We start from the raw sequence: 20476 nt of genomic DNA, 5'->3' as shown, positions 1-20476 counted from the left end.
GTGATAGATAATTAAAACCTGCCGCTGCAGGCTTTAGTTAGCGAACTAAACTTTAATTCAGCATGATAGACTAAAGTTGAAGGCTCGTGACAAACAGAGGAAAGGGGACCGTTCCTGGTCGCCATTGCCTCTTGCGGCAAGCTAAAAGGCTTTCACAATAAGGTCTTAACTGTGTAAGTTTTACGTAAAAAGAGGCCATGGCTGGAAAACCAGTCGGGCAATGCCCCAGACTCTTGCATAACCAAGAAGAACAGTCTATGGGTATTCACCTGGCCTGTCACCACACCGTGAACTTCCACAATTTACGGTCTGGCGCCAGCCCACCTAGCTCTTTTCCGTAGGCGTCGCAGCACGGTGGAAATCCAAAATGGTGGCAGTCGGGGCTCGAACCATTAGAAGTTTCAAGGCACAGGGTTTATCCTACTATTTACAAACGGCTGATATTTCGATTCTCTACATGAGGGTCTAATCTTCCAGTGTTCGAATATAGCATAATGGAACGCTAAAGGGGGCTTCAATGGTCCTTAAATACCCTCTGTTTGAGTTCTTGACTCAAGTTAAAGCTGAGCTTCTATATCGAAAGGATAGGGCATTTAATCAATGTGATACCCGAGGTAGAAAGTCTATTCTGATATCACAACATTCCAGTCAATGAAGTAAGAATATTCTGAGTTAAAGCAGGAGAACCAAGAAAATGGTACTTGCTGGAGCAGTGGCTCGTTTTGACCATTATTTTTTATTGTTGCAACTCCATTCTCCCCAATGGATCCTTCAAAATTCCAAAGTTCGAATACATTAAGCCCTTGATGTACTAAGGGCTGTACGGGGGCTTGTTGGGAGCTGCAAGTTTTTGTGCTGAGCACACAAGATTTCATAATGATAAGTAAACATACACAGTCCTTTACTTCTGCTTTGCACTCCATAAATTCCTGTGAAAACTTTAGCAAATACCAAAGGAGGAGTTTTTTATCCTCAGCAGTCTAAGATCCACCGCAGCCTTGTAAGTTGTATAACCTGTGACCAGGGTGTTACGCTTCCTCTTAGTCTAAAAGGCTTAACTAGCATTAGGAGGTTCCTTTAAACAGTCGAATTGAAAGAGTGTTAAATCGTTGAGTAGCAGTAGTTGCCTTGCAGCAGCCTAGGCTCTACAAATAGCTCATACGCACAGTCCATTTAAAAAGTACTCTTCACTCCCCACGTTCTAAAAAACAAACCTTTTTTTATAAATAACATACCAAAATACCAACTGACGGTGAGAAGTGCTTTTCAAAGATAAGCTCTTGCAAAAACAACAAGTCCAAAAAAGCTCAACAGCTTCTACTAAGTATTCATGAACTCAACAGCCAATTAAAAATAAACCAAAGTGCACACTATAAAAATAACAAACTAAGCAAGAAATTAAGAACGGATAGACTTCCTTACACCCTATAAAGTAGCTAACCACTCAGATTGTGTACTCTTTCTCCAATCCTCTTGAAAGGAATAAGAACGATCATCAATAGCAAACAGCAGCTACATAAATGCAACACTGTTCACTCACTTCACGCTCAGAAGAGAACACTTCATTTCTTCATCGTGGTTAGCGAAGACCAAACACTTTCAATCACATTTCCTCAGTTAAAAACTATAGAAATGATCCCTGAAAATATAGTCTTAATAAAACTGTTTATCGCTCACACAGACAGAAAGGGGGGAAACCCTCCTTACTTACAGTAAGACACGGTTCGGCATCATCAACTGAAATAAAAACATATAAATATAAACATGTCTGTTACTCCACGAAATAACATTCTACCGATACACACGCATATGCATTTATTTACATTAAAACATACTTAATAGATCCTGGTGACACTGCTTTAAAATTTGCATATTTTAAATCAGCAACCAATTAAATTCAACCTGACTCTTCCTGACCCAACGCTGTACCAGAGGGAAAGCTGGAAAATTCTTCAAAAAACTGTGGTTGCCACAATATCATAGAGATCATTTTTAATGGGAATATTTGGTCTAGATTAGGAACAGTCAATCAGCCAAAAGAGTGACACTGATCGCTAGCATATGTGAAGCGACCTGCTAAGCTTGCAAGTGTGGAAACAAAAGTTGTAGCATTACAGTTACCTTGACATTTTGAACAGTTGCCCCACAGATCAAATGTAGGTCAACATTTTTGATCGGTTACCCCAAAAAAACGAACTGTTCCCCAGTTCACATATAAGACTCTAAGCTGAGGATGGCCTTCGGCGATGGTCCAAACTTTGTGAAAACCTGCTTTCAGCAACTACAGGAGATAACGGAACCTATCGCTTTCAGTAGCGCCCTGAATTCCTGGTTATCTAGGAAAGCGTTCACATGAACAACAACTTGTCCTATCACCCAGCTTGAATTTATGCTGGTTTTTAAAGCTACTAGACTTTTAGCCTCTCGGAACTACAGAAGTATCCAAAATATAGTTTATTTTTTTTGTGCAAAATACTTTTTACACTGGGAAGTGAATACTTGCCGGAAACGTTTGGTACCTAATATTCATCAGAACCCGGAATTGAACTTTTCAGTGTACACTTCTGTCTTCCAGCATATCCTTAAATGAAGAAAGGAACAGCTGTCAACAGTAGACAGTTGTTTAAAAAAAAAACTCTGCCTGTGACCTTCCTTTTTAGATCAGAACTTATCTGCAACACCTTCGGACCACTTACAATTTCTATTTCAATCTTGATTCTTCATAACATATCGCGACAAAAGGTTTTATAACTCTATGCTAAGCTGTCCAAGGGTTACAGGAAGATATCACAACAGCATTTTTTCTGTCACCTGGCTAAGCTCTCAGCAGATCAGTGATAGATAATTAAAACCTGCCGCTGCAGGCTTTAGTTAGCGAACTAAACTTTAATTCAGCATGATAGACTAAAGTTGAAGGCTCGTGACAAACAGAGGAAAGGGGACCGTTCCTGGTCGCCATTGCCTCTTGCGGCAAGCTAAAAGGCTTTCACAATAAGGTCTTAACTGTGTAAGTTTTACGTAAAAAGAGGCCATGGCTGGAAAACCAGTCGGGCAATGCCCCAGACTCTTGCATAACCAAGAAGAACAGTCTATGGGTATTCACCTGGCCTGTCACCACACCGTGAACTTCCACAATTTACGGTCTGGCGCCAGCCCACCTAGCTCTTTTCCGTAGGCGTCGCAGCACGGTGGAAATCCAAAATGGTGGCAGTCGGGGCTCGAACCATTAGAAGTTTCAAGGCACAGGGTTTATCCTACTATTTACAAACGGCTGATATTTCGATTCTCTACATGAGGGTCTAATCTTCCAGTGTTCGAATATAGCATAATGGAACGCTAAAGGGGGCTTCAATGGTCCTTAAATACCCTCTGTTTGAGTTCTTGACTCAAGTTAAAGCTGAGCTTCTATATCGAAAGGATAGGGCATTTAATCAATGTGATACCCGAGGTAGAAAGTCTATTCTGATATCACAACATTCCAGTCAATGAAGTAAGAATATTCTGAGTTAAAGCAGGAGAACCAAGAAAATGGTACTTGCTGGAGCAGTGGCTCGTTTTGACCATTATTTTTTATTGTTGCAACTCCATTCTCCCCAATGGATCCTTCAAAATTCCAAAGTTCGAATACATTAAGCCCTTGATGTACTAAGGGCTGTACGGGGGCTTGTTGGGAGCAGCAAGTTTTTGTGCTGAGCACACAAGATTTCATAATGATAAGTAAACATACACAGTCCTTTACTTCTGCTTTGCACTCCATAAATTCCTGTGAAAACTTTAGCAAATACCAAAGGAGGAGTTTTTTATCCTCAGCAGTCTAAGATCCACCGCAGCCTTGTAAGTTGTATAACCTGTGACCAGGGTGTTACGCTTCCTCTTAGTCTAAAAGGCTTAACTAGCATTAGGAGGTTCCTTTAAACAGTCGAATTGAAAGAGTGTTAAATCGTTGAGTAGCAGTAGTTGCCTTGCAGCAGCCTAGGCTCTACAAATAGCTCATACGCACAGTCCATTTAAAAAGTACTCTTCACTCCCCACGTTCTAAAAAACAAACCTTTTTTTATAAATAACATACCAAAATACCAACTGACGGTGAGAAGTGCTTTTCAAAGATAAGCTCTTGCAAAAACCACAAGTCCAAAAAAGCTCAACAGCTTCTACTAAGTATTCATGAACTCAACAGCTAAATAAAAATAAACCAAAGTGCACACTATAAAAATAACAAACTAAGCAAGAAATTAAGAACGGATAGACTTCCTTACACCCTAAAAAGTAGCTAACCACTCAGATTGTGTACTCTTTCTCCAATCCTCTTGAAAGGAATAAGAACGATCATCAATAGCAAACAGCAGCTACATGAATGCAACACTGTTCACTCACTTCACGCTCAGAAGAGAACACTTCAATTCTTCATCGTGGATAGCGAAGACCAAACACTTTCAATCACATTTCCTCAGTTAAAAACTATAGAAATGATCCCTGAAAGTATAGTCTTAATAAAACTGTTTATCGCTCACACAGACAGAAAGGGGGGAAACCCTCCTTACTTACAGTAAGACACGGTTCGGCATCATCAACTGAAATAAAAACATATAAATATAAACATATCTGTTACTCCACGAAATAACATTCTACCGATACACACGCATATGCTTTTATTTACATTAAAACATACTTAATAGATCCTGGTGACACTGCTTTAAAATTTGCATATTTTAAATCAGCAACCAATTAAATTCAACCTGACTCTTCCTGACCCAACGCTGTACCAGAGGGAAAGCTGGAAAATTCTTCAAAAAACTGTGGTTGCCACAATATCATAGAGATCATTTTTAATGGGAATATTTGGTCTAGATTAGGAACAGTCAATCAGCCAAAAGAGTAACACTGATCGCTAGCACATGTGAAGCGACCTGCTAAGCTTGCAAGTGTGGAAACAAAAGTTGTAGCATTACAGCTACCTTGACATTTTGAACAGTTGCCCCACAGATCAAATGTAGGTCAACATCTTTGATCGGTTACCCCAAAAAAACGAACTGTTCCCCAGTTCACATATAAGACTCTAAGCTGAGGATGGCCTTCGGCGATGGTCCAAACTTTGTGAAAACCTGCTTTCAGCAACTACAGGAGATAACGGAACCTATCGCTTTCAGTAGCGCCCTGAATTCCTGGTTATCTAGGAAAGCGTTCACATGAACAACAACTTGTCCTACCTCCCAGCTTGAATTTATGCTGGTTTTTAAAGCTACTAGACTTTTAGCCTCTCGGAACTACAGAAGTATCCAAAATATAGTTTATTTTTTTTGTGCAAAATACTTTTTACACTGGGAAGTGAATACTTGCCGGAAACGTTTGGTACCTAATATTCATCAGAACCCGGAATTGAACTTTTCAGTGTACACTTCTGTCTTCCAGCATATCCTTAAATGAAGAAAGGAACAGCTGTCAACAGTAGACAGTTGTTTTAAAAAAAAACTCTGCCTGTGACCTTCCTTTTTAGATCAGAACTTATCTGCAACACCTTCGGACCACTTACAATTTCTACTTCAATCTTGATTCTTCATAACATATCGCGACAAAAAGTTTTATAGCTCTATGCTAAGCTGTCCAAGGGTTACAGGAAGATATCACAACAGCATTTTTTCTGTCACCTGGCTAAGCTCTCAGCAGATCAGTGATAGATAATTAAAACCTGCCGCTGCAGTCTTTAGTTAGCGAACTAAACTTTAATTCAGCATGATAGACTAAAGTTGAAGGCTAGGGACAAACAGAGGAAAGGGGACCGTTCCTGGTCGCCATTGCCTCTTGCCGCAGGCTAAAAGGCTATCACAATAAGGTCTTAACTGTGTAAGTTTTACGTAAAAAGAGGCCATGGCTGGAAAACCAGTCGGGCAATGCCCCAGACTCTTGCATAACCAAGAAGAACAGTCTATGGGTATTCACCTGGCCTGTCACCACACCGTGAACTTCACAATTTACGGTCTGGCGCCAGCCCACCTAGCTCTTTTCCTAGGCGTCGCAGCACGGTGGAAATCCAAAATGGTGGCAGTCGGGGCTCGAACCATTAGAAGTTTCAAGGCACAGGGTTTAGCCTACTATTTACAAACGGCTGATATTTCGATTCTCTACATGAGGGTCTAATCTTCCAGTGTTCGAATATAGCATAATGGAACGCTAAAGGGGGCTACAATGGTCCTTAAATACCCTCTGTTTGAGTTCTTGACTCAAGTTAAAGCTGAGCTTCTATATCGAGAGGATAGGGTATTTAATCAATGTGATACCCGAGGTAGAAAGTCTATTTTGATATCACAACATTCCAGTCTATGAATTAAGAATATTCTGAATTAAAGCAGGAGAACCAAGAAAATGGTACTTGCTGGAGCAGGTGGCTCGTTTTGACCATTATTTTTTATTGTTGCCACTCCATTCTCCCCAATGGATCCTTCAAAATTCCAAAGTTTGAATACATTAAGCCCTTGATGTACTAGGGGCTGTACGGGGGCTCGTTGGGAGCTGCAAGTTTTTGTGCTGAGCACACAAGATTTCATAATGATAAGTAAACATACACAGTCCTTTACTTCTGCTTTGCACTCCACAAATTCCTGTGAAAACTTTAGCAAATACCAAAGGAGGAGTTTTTTATCCTCAGCAGTCTATGATCCACCGCAGCCTTGTAAGTTGTATAACCTGTGACCAGGGTGTTACGCTTCCTCTTAGTCTAAAAGGCTTAACTAGCATTAGGAGGTTCCTTTAAACAGTCGAATTGAAAGAGTGTTAAATCGTTGAGTAGCAGTAGTTGCCTTGCAGCAGCCTAGGCTCTACAAATAGCTCATACGCACAGTCCATTTAAAAAGTACTCTTCACTCCCCACGTTCTAAAAAACAAACCTTTTTTTATAAATAACATACCAAAATACCAACTGACGGTGAGAAGTGCTTTTCAAAGATAAGTATCCAAAATATAGTTTATTTTTTTTGTGCAAAATACTTTTTACACTGGGAAGTGAATACTTGCCGGAAACGTTTGGTACCTAATATTCATCAGAACCCGGAATTGAACTTTTCAGTGTACACTTCAGTCCATTTAAAAAGTACTCTTCACTCCCCACGTTCTAAAAAACAAACCTTTTTTTATAAATAACATACCAAAATACCAACTGACGGTGAGAAGTGCTTTTCAAAGATAAGCTCTTGCAAAAACCACAAGTCCAAAAAAGCTCAACAGCTTCTACTAAGTATTCATGAACTCAACAGCTAAATAAAAATAAACCAAAGTGCACACTATAAAAATAACAAACTAAGCAAGAAATTAAGAACGGATAGACTTCCTTACACCCTAAAAAGTAGCTAACCACTCAGATTGTGTACTCTTTCTCCAATCCTCTTGAAAGGAATAAGAACGATCATCAATAGCAAACAGCAGCTACATGAATGCAACACTGTTCACTCACTTCACGCTCAGAAGAGAACACTTCAATTCTTCATCGTGGATAGCGAAGACCAAACACTTTCAATCACATTTCCTCAGTTAAAAACTATAGAAATGATCCCTGAAAGTATAGTCTTAATAAAACTGTTTATCGCTCACACAGACAGAAAGGGGGGAAACCCTCCTTACTTACAGTAAGACACGGTTCGGCATCATCAACTGAAATAAAAACATATAAATATAAACATATCTGTTACTCCACGAAATAACATTCTACCGATACACACGCATATGCTTTTATTTACATTAAAACATACTTAATAGATCCTGGTGACACTGCTTTAAAATTTGCATATTTTAAATCAGCAACCAATTAAATTCAACCTGACTCTTCCTGACCCAACGCTGTACCAGAGGGAAAGCTGGAAAATTCTTCAAAAAACTGTGGTTGCCACAATATCATAGAGATCATTTTTAATGGGAATATTTGGTCTAGATTAGGAACAGTCAATCAGCCAAAAGAGTAACACTGATCGCTAGCACATGTGAAGCGACCTGCTAAGCTTGCAAGTGTGGAAACAAAAGTTGTAGCATTACAGCTACCTTGACATTTTGAACAGTTGCCCCACAGATCAAATGTAGGTCAACATCTTTGATCGGTTACCCCAAAAAAACGAACTGTTCCCCAGTTCACATATAAGACTCTAAGCTGAGGATGGCCTTCGGCGATGGTCCAAACTTTGTGAAAACCTGCTTTCAGCAACTACAGGAGATAACGGAACCTATCGCTTTCAGTAGCGCCCTGAATTCCTGGTTATCTAGGAAAGCGTTCACATGAACAACAACTTGTCCTACCACCCAGCTTGAATTTATGCTGGTTTTTAAAGCTACTAGACTTTTAGCCTCTCGGAACTACAGAAGTATCCAAAATATAGTTTATTTTTTTTGTGCAAAATACTTTTTACACTGGGAAGTGAATACTTGCCGGAAACGTTTGGTACCTAATATTCATCAGAACCCGGAATTGAACTTTTCAGTGTACACTTCTGTCTTCCAGCATATCCTTAAATGAAGAAAGGAACAGCTGTCAACAGTAGACAGTTGTTTTAAAAAAAAACTCTGCCTGTGACCTTCCTTTTTAGATCAGAACTTATCTGCAACACCTTCGGACCACTTACAATTTCTACTTCAATCTTGATTCTTCATAACATATCGCGACAAAAAGTTTTATAGCTCTATGCTAAGCTGTCCAAGGGTTACAGGAAGATATCACAACAGCATTTTTTCTGTCACCTGGCTAAGCTCTCAGCAGATCAGTGATAGATAATTAAAACCTGCCGCTGCAGTCTTTAGTTAGCGAACTAAACTTTAATTCAGCATGATAGACTAAAGTTGAAGGCTAGGGACAAACAGAGGAAAGGGGACCGTTCCTGGTCGCCATTGCCTCTTGCCGCAGGCTAAAAGGCTATCACAATAAGGTCTTAACTGTGTAAGTTTTACGTAAAAAGAGGCCATGGCTGGAAAACCAGTCGGGCAATGCCCCAGACTCTTGCATAACCAAGAAGAACAGTCTATGGGTATTCACCTGGCCTGTCACCACACCGTGAACTTCACAATTTACGGTCTGGCGCCAGCCCACCTAGCTCTTTTCCTAGGCGTCGCAGCACGGTGGAAATCCAAAATGGTGGCAGTCGGGGCTCGAACCATTAGAAGTTTCAAGGCACAGGGTTTAGCCTACTATTTACAAACGGCTGATATTTCGATTCTCTACATGAGGGTCTAATCTTCCAGTGTTCGAATATAGCATAATGGAACGCTAAAGGGGGCTACAATGGTCCTTAAATACCCTCTGTTTGAGTTCTTGACTCAAGTTAAAGCTGAGCTTCTATATCGAGAGGATAGGGTATTTAATCAATGTGATACCCGAGGTAGAAAGTCTATTTTGATATCACAACATTCCAGTCTATGAATTAAGAATATTCTGAGTTAAAGCAGGAGAACCAAGAAAATGGTACTTGCTGGAGGAGGTGGCTCGTTTTGACCATTATTTTTTATTGTTGCCACTCCATTCTCCCCAATGGATCCTTCAAAATTCCAAAGTTTGAATACATTAAGCCCTTGATGTACTAGGGGCTGTACGGGGGCTCGTTGGGAGCTGCAAGTTTTTGTGCTGAGCACACAAGATTTCATAATGATAAGTAAACATACACAGTCCTTTACTTCTGCTTTGCACTCCACAAATTCCTGTGAAAACTTTAGCAAATACCAAAGGAGGAGTTTTTTATCCTCAGCAGTCTATGATCCACCGCAGCCTTGTAAGTTGTATAACCTGTGACCAGGGTGTTACGCTTCCTCTTAGTCTAAAAGGCGTAACTAGCATTAGGAGGTTCCTTTAAACAGTCGAATTGAAAGAGTGTTAAATCGTTGAGTAGCAGTAGTTGCCTTGCAGCAGCCTAGGCTCTACAAATAGCTCATACGCACAGTCCATTTAAAAAGTACTCTTCACTCCCCACGTTCTAAAAAACAAACCTTTTTTTATAAATAACATACCAAAATACCAACTGACGGTGAGAAGTGCTTTTCAAAGATAAGCTCTTGCAAAAACCACAAGTCCAAAAAAGCTCAACAGCTTCTACTAAGTATTCATGAACTCAACAGCCAATTAAAAATAAACCAAAGTGCACACTATAAAAATAACAAACTAAGCAAGAAATTAAGAACGGATAGACTTCCTTACACCCTATAAAGTAGCTAACCACTCAGATTGTGTACTCTTTCTCCAATCCTCTTGAAAGGAATAAGAACGATCATCAATAGCAAACAGCAGCTACATAAATGCAACACTGTTCACTCACTTCACGCTCAGAAGAGAACACTTCATTTCTTCATCGTGGTTAGCGAAGACCAAACACTTTCAATCACATTTCCTCAGTTAAAAACTATAGAAATGATCCCTGAAAGTATAGTCTTAATAAAACTGTTTATCGCTCACACAGACAGAAAGGGGGGAAACCCTCCTTACTTACAGTAAGACACGGTTCGGCATCATCAACTGAAATAAAAACATATAAATATAAACATGACTGTTACTCCACGAAATAACATTCTACCGATACACACGCATATGCATTTATTTACATTAAAACATACTTAATAGATCCTGGTGACACTGCTTTAAAATTTGCATATTTGAAATCAGCAACCAATTAAATTCAACCTGACTCTTCCTGACCCAACGCTGTACCAGAGGGAAAGCTGGAAAATTCTTCAAAAAACTGTGGTTGCCACAATATCATAGAGATCATTTTTAATGGGAATATTTGGTCTAGATTAGGAACAGTCAATCAGCCAAAAGAGTGACACTGATCGCTAGCATATGTGAAGCGACCTGCTAAGCTTGCAAGTGTGGAAACAAAAGTTGTAGCATTACAGTTACCTTGACATTTTGAACAGTTGCCCCACAGATCAAATGTAGGTCAACATCTTTGATCGGTTACCCCAAAAAAACGAACTGTTCCCCAGTTCACATATAAGACTCTAAGCTGAGGATGGCCTTCGGCGATGGTCCAAACTTTGTGAAAACCTGCTTTCAGCAACTACAGGAGATAACGGAACCTATCGCTTTCAGTAGCGCCCTGAATTCCTGGTTATCTAGGAAAGCGTTCACATGAACAACAACTTGTCCTATCACCCAGCTTGAATTTATGCTGGTTTTTAAAGCTACTAGACTTTTAGCCTCTCGGAACTACAGAAGTATCCAAAATATAGTTTATTTTTTTTGTGCAAAATACTTTTTACACTGGGAAGTGAATACTTGCCGGAAACGTTTGGTACCTAATATTCATCAGAACCCGGAATTGAACTTTTCAGTGTACACTTCTGTCTTCCAGCATATCCTTAAATGAAGAAAGGAACAGCTGTCAACAGTAGACAGTTGTTTAAAAAAAAAACTCTGCCTGTGACCTTCCTTTTTAGATCAGAACTTATCTGCAACACCTTCGGACCACTTACAATTTCTATTTCAATCTTGATTCTTCATAACATATCGCGACAAAAGGTTTTATAACTCTATGCTAAGCTGTCCAAGGGTTACAGGAAGATATCACAACAGCATTTTTTCTGTCACCTGGCTAAGCTCTCAGCAGATCAGTGATAGATAATTAAAACCTGCCGCTGCAGTCTTTAGTTAGCGAACTAAACTTTAATTCAGCATGATAGACTAAAGTTGAAGGCTCGTGACAAACAGAGGAAAGGGGACCGTTCCTGGTCGCCATTGCCTCTTGCGGCAAGCTAAAAGGCTTTCACAATAAGGTCTTAACTGTGTAAGTTTTACGTAAAAAGAGGCCATGGCTGGAAAACCAGTCGGGCAATGCCCCAGACTCTTGCATAACCAAGAAGAACAGTCTATGGGTATTCACCTGGCCTGTCACCACACCGTGAACTTCCACAATTTACGGTCTGGCGCCAGCCCACCTAGCTCTTTTCCGTAGGCGTCGCAGCACGGTGGAAATCCAAAATGGTGGCAGTCGGGGCTCGAACCATTAGAAGTTTCAAGGCACAGGGTTTATCCTACTATTTACAAACGGCTGATATTTCGATTCTCTACATGAGGGTCTAATCTTCCAGTGTTCGAATATAGCATAATGGAACGCTAAAGGGGGCTTCAATGGTCCTTAAATACCCTCTGTTTGAGTTCTTGACTCAAGTTAAAGCTGAGCTTCTATATCGAAAGGATAGGGCATTTAATCAATGTGATACCTGAGGTAGAAAGTCTATTCTGATATCACAACATTCCAGTCAATGAAGTAAGAATATTCTGAGTTAAAGCAGGAGAACCAAGAAAATGGTACTTGCTGGAGCAGTGGCTCGTTTTGACCATTATTTTTTATTGTTGCAACTCCATTCTCCCCAATGGATCCTTCAAAATTCCAAAGTTCGAATACATTAAGCCCTTGATGTACTAAGGGCTGTACGGGGGCTTGTTGGGAGCAGCAAGTTTTTGTGCTGAGCACACAAGATTTCATAATGATAAGTAAACATACACAGTCCTTTACTTCTGCTTTGCACTCCATAAATTCCTGTGAAAACTTTAGCAAATACCAAAGGAGGAGTTTTTTATCCTCAGCAGTCTAAGATCCACCGCAGCCTTGTAAGTTGTATAACCTGTGACCAGGGTGTTACGCTTCCTCTTAGTCTAAAAGGCTTAACTAGCATTAGGAGGTTCCTTTAAACAGTCGAATTGAAAGAGTGTTAAATCGTTGAGTAGCAGTAGTTGCCTTGCAGCAGCCTAGGCTCTACAAATAGCTCATACGCACAGTCCATTTAAAAAGTACTCTTCACTCCCCACGTTCTAAAAAACAAACCTTTTTTTATAAATAACATACCAAAATACCAACTGACGGTGAGAAGTGCTTTTCAAAGATAAGCTCTTGCAAAAACCACAAGTCCAAAAAAGCTCAACAGCTTCTACTAAGTATTCATGAACTCAACAGCTAAATAAAAATAAACCAAAGTGCACACTATAAAAATAACAAACTAAGCAAGAAATTAAGAACGGATAGACTCCCTTACACCCTATAAAGTAGCTAACCACTCAGATTGTGTACTCTTTCTCCAATCCTCTTGAAAGGAATAAGAACGATCATCAATAGCAAACAGCAGCTACATAAATGCAACACTGTTCACTCACTTCACGCTCAGAAGAGAACACTTCAATTCTTCATCGTGGTTAGCGAAGACCAAACACTTTCAATCACAATTCCCCAGTTAAAAACTATAGAAATGATCCCTGAAAGTATAGTCTTAATAAAACTGTTTATCGCTCACACAGACAGAAAGGGGGGAAACACTCCTTACTTACAGTAAGACACGGTTCGGCATCATCAACTGAAATAAAAACATATAAATATAAACATATCTGTCACTCCACGAAATAACATTCTACCGATACACACGCATATGCATTTATTTACATTAAAACATACTTAATAGATCCTGGTGACACTGCTTTAAAATTTGCATATTTTAAATCAGCAACCAATTAAATTCAACCTGACTCTTCCTGACCCAACGCTGTACCAGAGGGAAAGCTGGAAAATTCTTCAAAAAACTGTGGTTTCCACAATATCATAGAGATGATTTTTAATGGGAATATTTGGTCTAGATTAGGAACAGTCAATCAGCCAAAAGAGTGACACTGATCGCTAGCATATGTGAAGCGACCTGCTAAGCTTGCAAGTGTGGAAACAAAAGTTGTAGCATTACAGCTACCTTGACATTTTGAACAGTTGCCCCACAGATCAAATGTAGGTCAACATCTTTGATCGGTTACCCCAAAAAAACGAACTGTTCCCCAGTTCACATATAAGACTCTAAGCTGAGGATGGCCTTCGGCGATGGTCCAAACTTTGTGAAAACCTGCTTTCAGCAACTACAGGAGATAACGGAACCTATCGCTTTCAGTAGCGCCCTGAATTCCTGGTTATCTAGGAAAGCGTTCACATGAACAACAACTTGTCCCACCACCCAGCTTGAATTTATGCGGGTTTTTAAAGCTACTAGACTTTTAGCCTCTCGGAGCTACAGAAGTATCCAAAATATAGTTTATTTTTTTTGTGCAAAATACTTTTTACACTGGGAAGTGAATACTTGCCGGAAACGTTTGGTACCTAATATTCATCAGAACCCGGAATTGAACTTTTCAGTGTACACTTCTGTCTTCCAGCATATCCTTAAATGAAGAAAGGAACAGCTGTCAACAGTAGACAGTTGTTTAAAAAAAAAACTCTGCCTGTGACCTTCCTTTTTAGATCAGAACTTATCTGCAACACCTTCGGACCACTTACAATTTCTATTTCAATCTTGATTCTTCATAACATATCGCGACAAAAGGTTTTATAACTCTATGCTAAGCTGTCCAAGGGTTACAGGAAGATATCACAACAGCATTTTTTCTGTCACCTGGCTAAGCTCTCAGCAGATCAGTGATAGATAATTAAAACCTGCCGCTGCAGTCTTTAGTTAGCGAACTAAACTTTAATTCAGCATGATAGACTAAAGTTGAAGGCTCGTGACAAACAGAGGAAAGGGGACCGTTCCTGGTCGCCATTGCCTCTTGCGGCAAGCTAAAAGGCTTTCACAATAAGGTCTTAACTGTGTAAGTTTTACGTAAAAAGAGGCCATGGCTGGAAAACCAGTCGGGCAATGCCCCAGACTCTTGCATAACCAAGAAGAACAGTCTATGGGTATTCACCTGGCCTGTCACCACACCGTGAACTTCCACAATTTACGGTCTGGCGCCAGCCCACCTAGCTCTTTTCCGTAGGCGTCGCAGCACGGTGGAAATCCAAAATGGTGGCAGTCGGGGCTCGAACCATTAGAAGTTTCAAGGCACAGGGTTTATCCTACTATTTACAAACGGCTGATATTTCGATTCTCTACATGAGGGTCTAATCTTCCAGTGTTCGAATATAGCATAATGGAACGCTAAAGGGGGCTTCAATGGTCCTTAAATACCCTCTGTTTGAGTTCTTGACTCAAGTTAAAGCTGAGCTTCTATATCGAAAGGATAGGGCATTTAATCAATGTGATACCTGAGGTAGAAAGTCTATTCTGATATCACAACATTCCAGTCAATGAAGTAAGAATATTCTGAGTTAAAGCAGGAGAACCAAGAAAATGGTACTTGCTGGAGCAGTGGCTCGTTTTGACCATTATTTTTTATTGTTGCAACTCCATTCTCCCCAATGGATCCTTCAAAATTCTAAAGTTCGAATACATTAAGCCCTTGATGTACTAAGGGCTGTACGGGGGCTTGTTGGGAGCAGCAAGTTTTTGTGCTGAGCACACAAGATTTCATAATGATAAGTAAACATACACAGTCCTTTACTTCTGCTTTGCACTCCATAAATTCCTGTGAAAACTTTAGCAAATACCAAAGGAGGAGTTTTTTATCCTCAGCAGTCTAAGATCCACCGCAGCCTTGTAAGTTGTATAACCTGTGACCAGGGTGTTACGCTTCCTCTTAGTCTAAAAGGCTTAACTAGCATTAGGAGGTTCCTTTAAACAGTCGAATTGAAAGAGTGTTAAATCGTTGAGTAGCAGTAGTTGCCTTGCAGCAGCCTAGGCTCTACAAATAGCTCATACGCACAGTCCATTTAAAAAGTACTCTTCACTCCCCACGTTCTAAAAAACAAACCTTTTTTTATAAATAACATACCAAAATACCAACTGACGGTGAGAAGTGCTTTTCAAAGATAAGCTCTTGCAAAAACCACAAGTCCAAAAAAGCTCAACAGCTTCTACTAAGTATTCATGAACTCAACAGCTAAATAAAAATAAACCAAAGTGCACACTATAAAAATAACAAACTAAGCAAGAAATTAAGAACGGATAGACTCCCTTACACCCTATAAAGTAGCTATCCACTCAGATTGTGTACTCTTTCTCCAATCCTCTTGAAAGGAATAAGAACGATCATCAATAGCAAACAGCAGCTACATAAATGCAACACTGTTCACTCACTTCACGCTCAGAAGAGAACACTTCAATTCTTCATCGTGGTTAGCGAAGACCAAACACTTTCAATCACATTTCCCCAGTTAAAAACTATAGAAATGATCCCTGAAAGTATAGTCTTAATAAAACTGTTTATCGCTCACACAGACAGAAAGGGGGGAAACACTCCTTACTTACAGTAAGACACGGTTCGGCATCATCAACTGAAATAAAAACATATAAATATAAACATATCTGTTACTCCACGAAATAACATTCTACCGATACACACGCATATGCATTTATTTACATTAAAACATACTTAATAGATCCTGGTGACACTGCTTTAAAATTTGCATATTTTAAATCAGCAACCAATTAAATTCAACCTGACTCTTCCTGACCGAACGCTGTACCAGAGGGAAAGCTGGAAAATTCTTCAAAAAACTGTGGTTTCCACAATATCATAGAGATGATTTTTAATGGGAATATTTGGTCTAGATTAGGAACAGTCAATCAGCCAAAAGAGTGACACTGATCGCTAGCATATGTGAAGCGACCTGCTAAGCTTGCAAGTGTGGAAACAAAAGTTGTAGCATTACAGCTACCTTGACATTTTGAACAGTTGCCCCACAGATCAAATGTAGGTCAACATCTTTGATCAGTTACCCCAAAAAAACGAACTGTTCCCCAGTTCACATATAAGACTCTAAGCTGAGGATGGCCTTCGGCGATGGTCCAAACTTTGTGAAAACCTGCTTTCAGCAACTACAGGAGATAACGGAACCTATCGCTTTCAGTAGCGCCCTGAATTCCTGGTTATCTAGGAAAGCGTTCACATGAACAACAACTTGTCCTACCACCCAGCTTGAATTTATACGGGTTTTTAAAGCTACTAGACGTTTAGCCTCTCGGAACTACAGAAGTATCCAAAATATAGTTTATGTTTTTTTGTGCAAAATACTTTTTACACTGGGAAGTGAATACTTGCCGGAAACGTTTGGTACCTAATATTCATCAGAACCCGGAATTGAACTTTTCAGTGTACACTTCTGTCTTCCAGCATATCCTTAAATGAAGAAAGGAACAGCTGTCAACAGTAGACAGTTGTTTAAAAAAAAAAAACTCTGCCTGTGACCTTCCTTTTTAGATCAGAACTTATCTGCAACACCTTCGGACCACTTACAATTTCTATTTCAATCTTGATTCTTCATAACATATCGCGACAAAAGGTTTTATAACTCTATGCTAAGCTGTCCAAGGGTTACAGGAAGATATCACAACAGCATTTTTTCTGTCACCTGGCTAAGCTCTCAGCAGATCAGTGATAGATAATGAAAACCTGCCGCTGCAGTCTTTAGTTAGCGAACTAAACTTTAATTCAGCATGATAGACTAAAGTTGAAGGCTAGTGACAAACAGAGGAAAGGGGACCGTTCCTGGTCGCCATTGCCTCTTGCGGCAGGCTAAAAGGCTATCACAATAAGGTCTTAACTGTGTAAGTTTTACGTAAAAAGAGGCCATGGCTGGAAAACCAGTCGGGCAATGCCCCAGACTCTTGCATAACCAAGAAGAACAGTCTATGGGTATTCACCTGGCCTGTCACCACACCGTGAACTTCCACAATTTACGGTCTGGCGCCAGCCCACCTAGCTCTTTTCCTAGGCGTCGCAGCACGGTGGAAATCCAAAATGGTGGCAGTCGGGCTCGAACCATTAGAAGTTTCAAGGCACAGGGTTTATCCTACTATTTACAAACGGCTGATATTCCGATTCTCTACATGAGGGTCTAATCTTCCAGTGTTCGAATATAGAATAATGGAACGCTAAAGGGGGCTACAATGGTCCTTAAATACCCTCTGTTTGAGTTCTTGACTCAAGTTAAAGCTGAGCTTCTATAGCGAGAGGATAGGGCATTTAATCAATGTGATACCCGAGGTAGATTGTCTATTCTGATATCACAACATTCCAGTCAATGAATTAAGAATATTCTGAGTTAAAGCAGGAGAACCAAGAAAATGGTACTTGCTGGAGCGTTGGCTCGTTTTGACCATTATTTTTTATTGTTGCAACTCCATTCTCCCCAATGGATCCTTCAAAATTCCAAAGTTCGAATACATTAAGCCCTTGATGTACTAAGGGCTGTACGGGGGCTCGTTGGGAGCAGCAGGTTTTTGTGCTGAGCACACAAGATTTCATAATGATAAGTAAACATACACAGTCCTTTACTTCTGCTTTGCACTCCACAAATTCCTGTGAAAACTTTAGCAAATACCAAAGGAGGAGTTTTGTATCCTCAGCAGTCTAAGATCCACCGCAGCCTTGTAAGTTGTATAACCTGTGACCAGGGTGTTACGCTTCCTCTTAGTCTAAAAGGCTTAACTAGCATTAGGAGGTTCCTTTAAACAGTCGAATTGAAAGTGTTAAATCGTTGAGTAGCAGTAGTTGCCTTGCAGCAGCCTAGGCTCTACAAATAGCTCATACGCACAGTCCATTTAAAAAGTACTCTTCACTCCCCACGTTCTAAAAAACAAACCTTTTTTTATAAATAACATACCAAAATACCAACTGACGGTGAGAAGTGCTTTTCAAAGATAAGCTCTTGCAAAAACCACAAGTCCAAAAAAGCTCAACAGCTTCTACTAAGTATTCATGAACTCAACAGCCAATTAAAAATAAACCAAAGTGCACACTATAAAAATAACAAACTAAGCAAGAAATTAAGAACGGATAGACTTCCTTACACCCTATAAAGTAGCTAACCACTCAGATTGTGTACTCTTTCTCCAATCCTCTTGAAAGGAATAAGAACGATCACCAATAGCAAACAGCAGCTACATAAATGCAACACTGTTCACTCACTTCACGCTCAGAAGAGAACACTTCAATTCTTCATCGTGGTTAGCGAAGACCAAACACTTTCAATCACATTTCCTCAGTTAAAAACTATAGAAATGATCCCTGAAAGTATAGTCTTAATAAAACTGTTTATCGCTCACACAGACAGAAAGGGGGGAAACCCTCCTTACTTACAGTAAGACACGGTTCGGCATCATCAACTGAAATAAAAACATATAAATATAAACATATCTGTTACTCCACGAAATAACATTCTACCGATACACACGCATATGCATTTATTTACATTAAAACATACTTAATAGATCCTGGTGACACTGCTTTAAAATTTGCATATTTTAAATCAGCAACCAATTAAATTCAACCTGACTCTTCCTGACCCAACGCTGTACCAGAGGGAAAGCTGGAAAATTCTTCAAACAACTGTGGTTTCCACAATATCATAGAGATGATTTTTAATGGGAATATTTGGTCTAGATTAGGAACAGTCAATCAGCCAAAAGAGTGACACTGATCGCTAGCACATGTGAAGCGACCTGCTAAGCTTGCAAGTGTGGAAACAAAAGTTGTAGCATTACAGCTACCTTGACATTTTGAACAGTTGCCCCACAGATCAAATGTAGGTCAACATCTTTGATCGGTTACCCCAAAAAAACGAACTGTTCCCCAGTTCACATATAAGACTCTAAGCTGAGGATGGCCTTCGGCGATGGTCCAAACTTTGTGAAAACCTGCTTTCAGCAACTACAGGAGATAACGGAACCTATCGCTTTCAGTAGCGCCCTGAATTCCTGGTTATCTAGGAAAGCGTTCACATGAACAACAACTTGTCCCACCACCCAGCTTGAATTTATGCGGGTTTTTAAAGCTACTAGACTTTTAGCCTCTCGGAACTACAGAAGTATCCGAAATATAGTTTATTTTTTTTGTGCAAAATACTTTTTACACTGGGAAGTGAATACTTGCCGGAAATGTTTGGTACCTAATATTTATCAGAACCCGGAATTGAACTTTTCAGTGTACACTTCTGTCTTCCAGCATATCCTTAAATGAAGAAAGGAACAGCTGTCAACAGTAGACAGTTGTTTAAAAAAAAAACTCTGCCTGTGACCTTCCTTTTTAGATCAGAACTTATCTGCAACACCTTCGGACCACTTACAATTTCTACTTCAATCTTGATTCTTCATAACATATCGCGACAAAAAGTTTTATAGCTCTATGCTAAGCTGTCCAAGGGTTACAGGAAGATATCACAACAGCATTTTTTCTGTCACCTGGCTAAGCTCTCAGCAGATCAGTGATAGATAATTAAAACCTGCCGCTGCAGTCTTTAGTTAGCGAACTAAACTTTAATTCAGCATGATAGACTAAAGTTGAAGGCTAGGGACAAACAGAGGAAAGGGGACCGTTCCTGGTCGCCATTGCCTCTTGCCGCAGGCTAAAAGGCTATCACAATAAGGTCTTAACTGTGTAAGTTTTACGTAAAAAGAGGCCATGGCTGGAAAACCAGTCAGGCAATGCCCCAGACTCTTGCATAACCAAGAAGAACAGTCTATGGGTATTCACCTGGCCTGTCACCACACCGTGAACTTCACAATTTACGGTCTGGCGCCAGCCCACCTAGCTCTTTTCCTAGGCGTCGCAGCACGGTGGAAATCCAAAATGGTGGCAGTCGGGGCTCGAACCATTAGAAGTTTCAAG

At 40.0% G+C, this 20476-nt stretch overlaps 7 non-coding genes across 7 annotated transcripts; all 7 read right to left on the bottom strand.

Annotated features, from left to right (window-relative positions):
- Positions 1-1439: 1439 nt before the first annotated feature.
- Positions 1440-1655, bottom strand: LOC147730062 (small nucleolar RNA U3). The gene has a single exon (XR_015309134.1). It is a non-coding gene; the product is annotated as a small nucleolar RNA U3 (small nucleolar RNA).
- Positions 1656-4273: 2618 nt separating this feature from the next.
- LOC147730061 (small nucleolar RNA U3) lies at positions 4274-4489 on the bottom strand. Its single transcript, XR_015309084.1, has one exon. It is a non-coding gene; the product is annotated as a small nucleolar RNA U3 (small nucleolar RNA).
- Positions 4490-7343: 2854 nt separating this feature from the next.
- LOC147730060 (small nucleolar RNA U3) lies at positions 7344-7559 on the bottom strand. The gene has a single exon (XR_015309083.1). It is a non-coding gene; the product is annotated as a small nucleolar RNA U3 (small nucleolar RNA).
- Positions 7560-10176: 2617 nt separating this feature from the next.
- On the bottom strand, positions 10177-10392 carry LOC147730059 (small nucleolar RNA U3). The gene has a single exon (XR_015309008.1). It is a non-coding gene; the product is annotated as a small nucleolar RNA U3 (small nucleolar RNA).
- A 2618-nt stretch (positions 10393-13010) lies between these two features.
- On the bottom strand, positions 13011-13226 carry LOC147730058 (small nucleolar RNA U3). The gene has a single exon (XR_015309013.1). It is a non-coding gene; the product is annotated as a small nucleolar RNA U3 (small nucleolar RNA).
- Positions 13227-15844: 2618 nt separating this feature from the next.
- Positions 15845-16060, bottom strand: LOC147730057 (small nucleolar RNA U3). The gene has a single exon (XR_015309078.1). It is a non-coding gene; the product is annotated as a small nucleolar RNA U3 (small nucleolar RNA).
- A 2617-nt stretch (positions 16061-18677) lies between these two features.
- On the bottom strand, positions 18678-18893 carry LOC147730056 (small nucleolar RNA U3). Its single transcript, XR_015309092.1, has one exon. It is a non-coding gene; the product is annotated as a small nucleolar RNA U3 (small nucleolar RNA).
- Between the last annotated feature and the right edge of the window lie 1583 nt (positions 18894-20476).

The sequence above is a fragment of the Lissotriton vulgaris genome, chromosome 2_1, assembly GCF_964263255.1.
Source record: "Lissotriton vulgaris chromosome 2_1, aLisVul1.2, whole genome shotgun sequence".
Taxonomy (NCBI): Eukaryota; Metazoa; Chordata; class Amphibia; order Caudata; family Salamandridae; genus Lissotriton; species Lissotriton vulgaris.
This window is presented reverse-complemented; position numbering and strand designations above follow the sequence as displayed.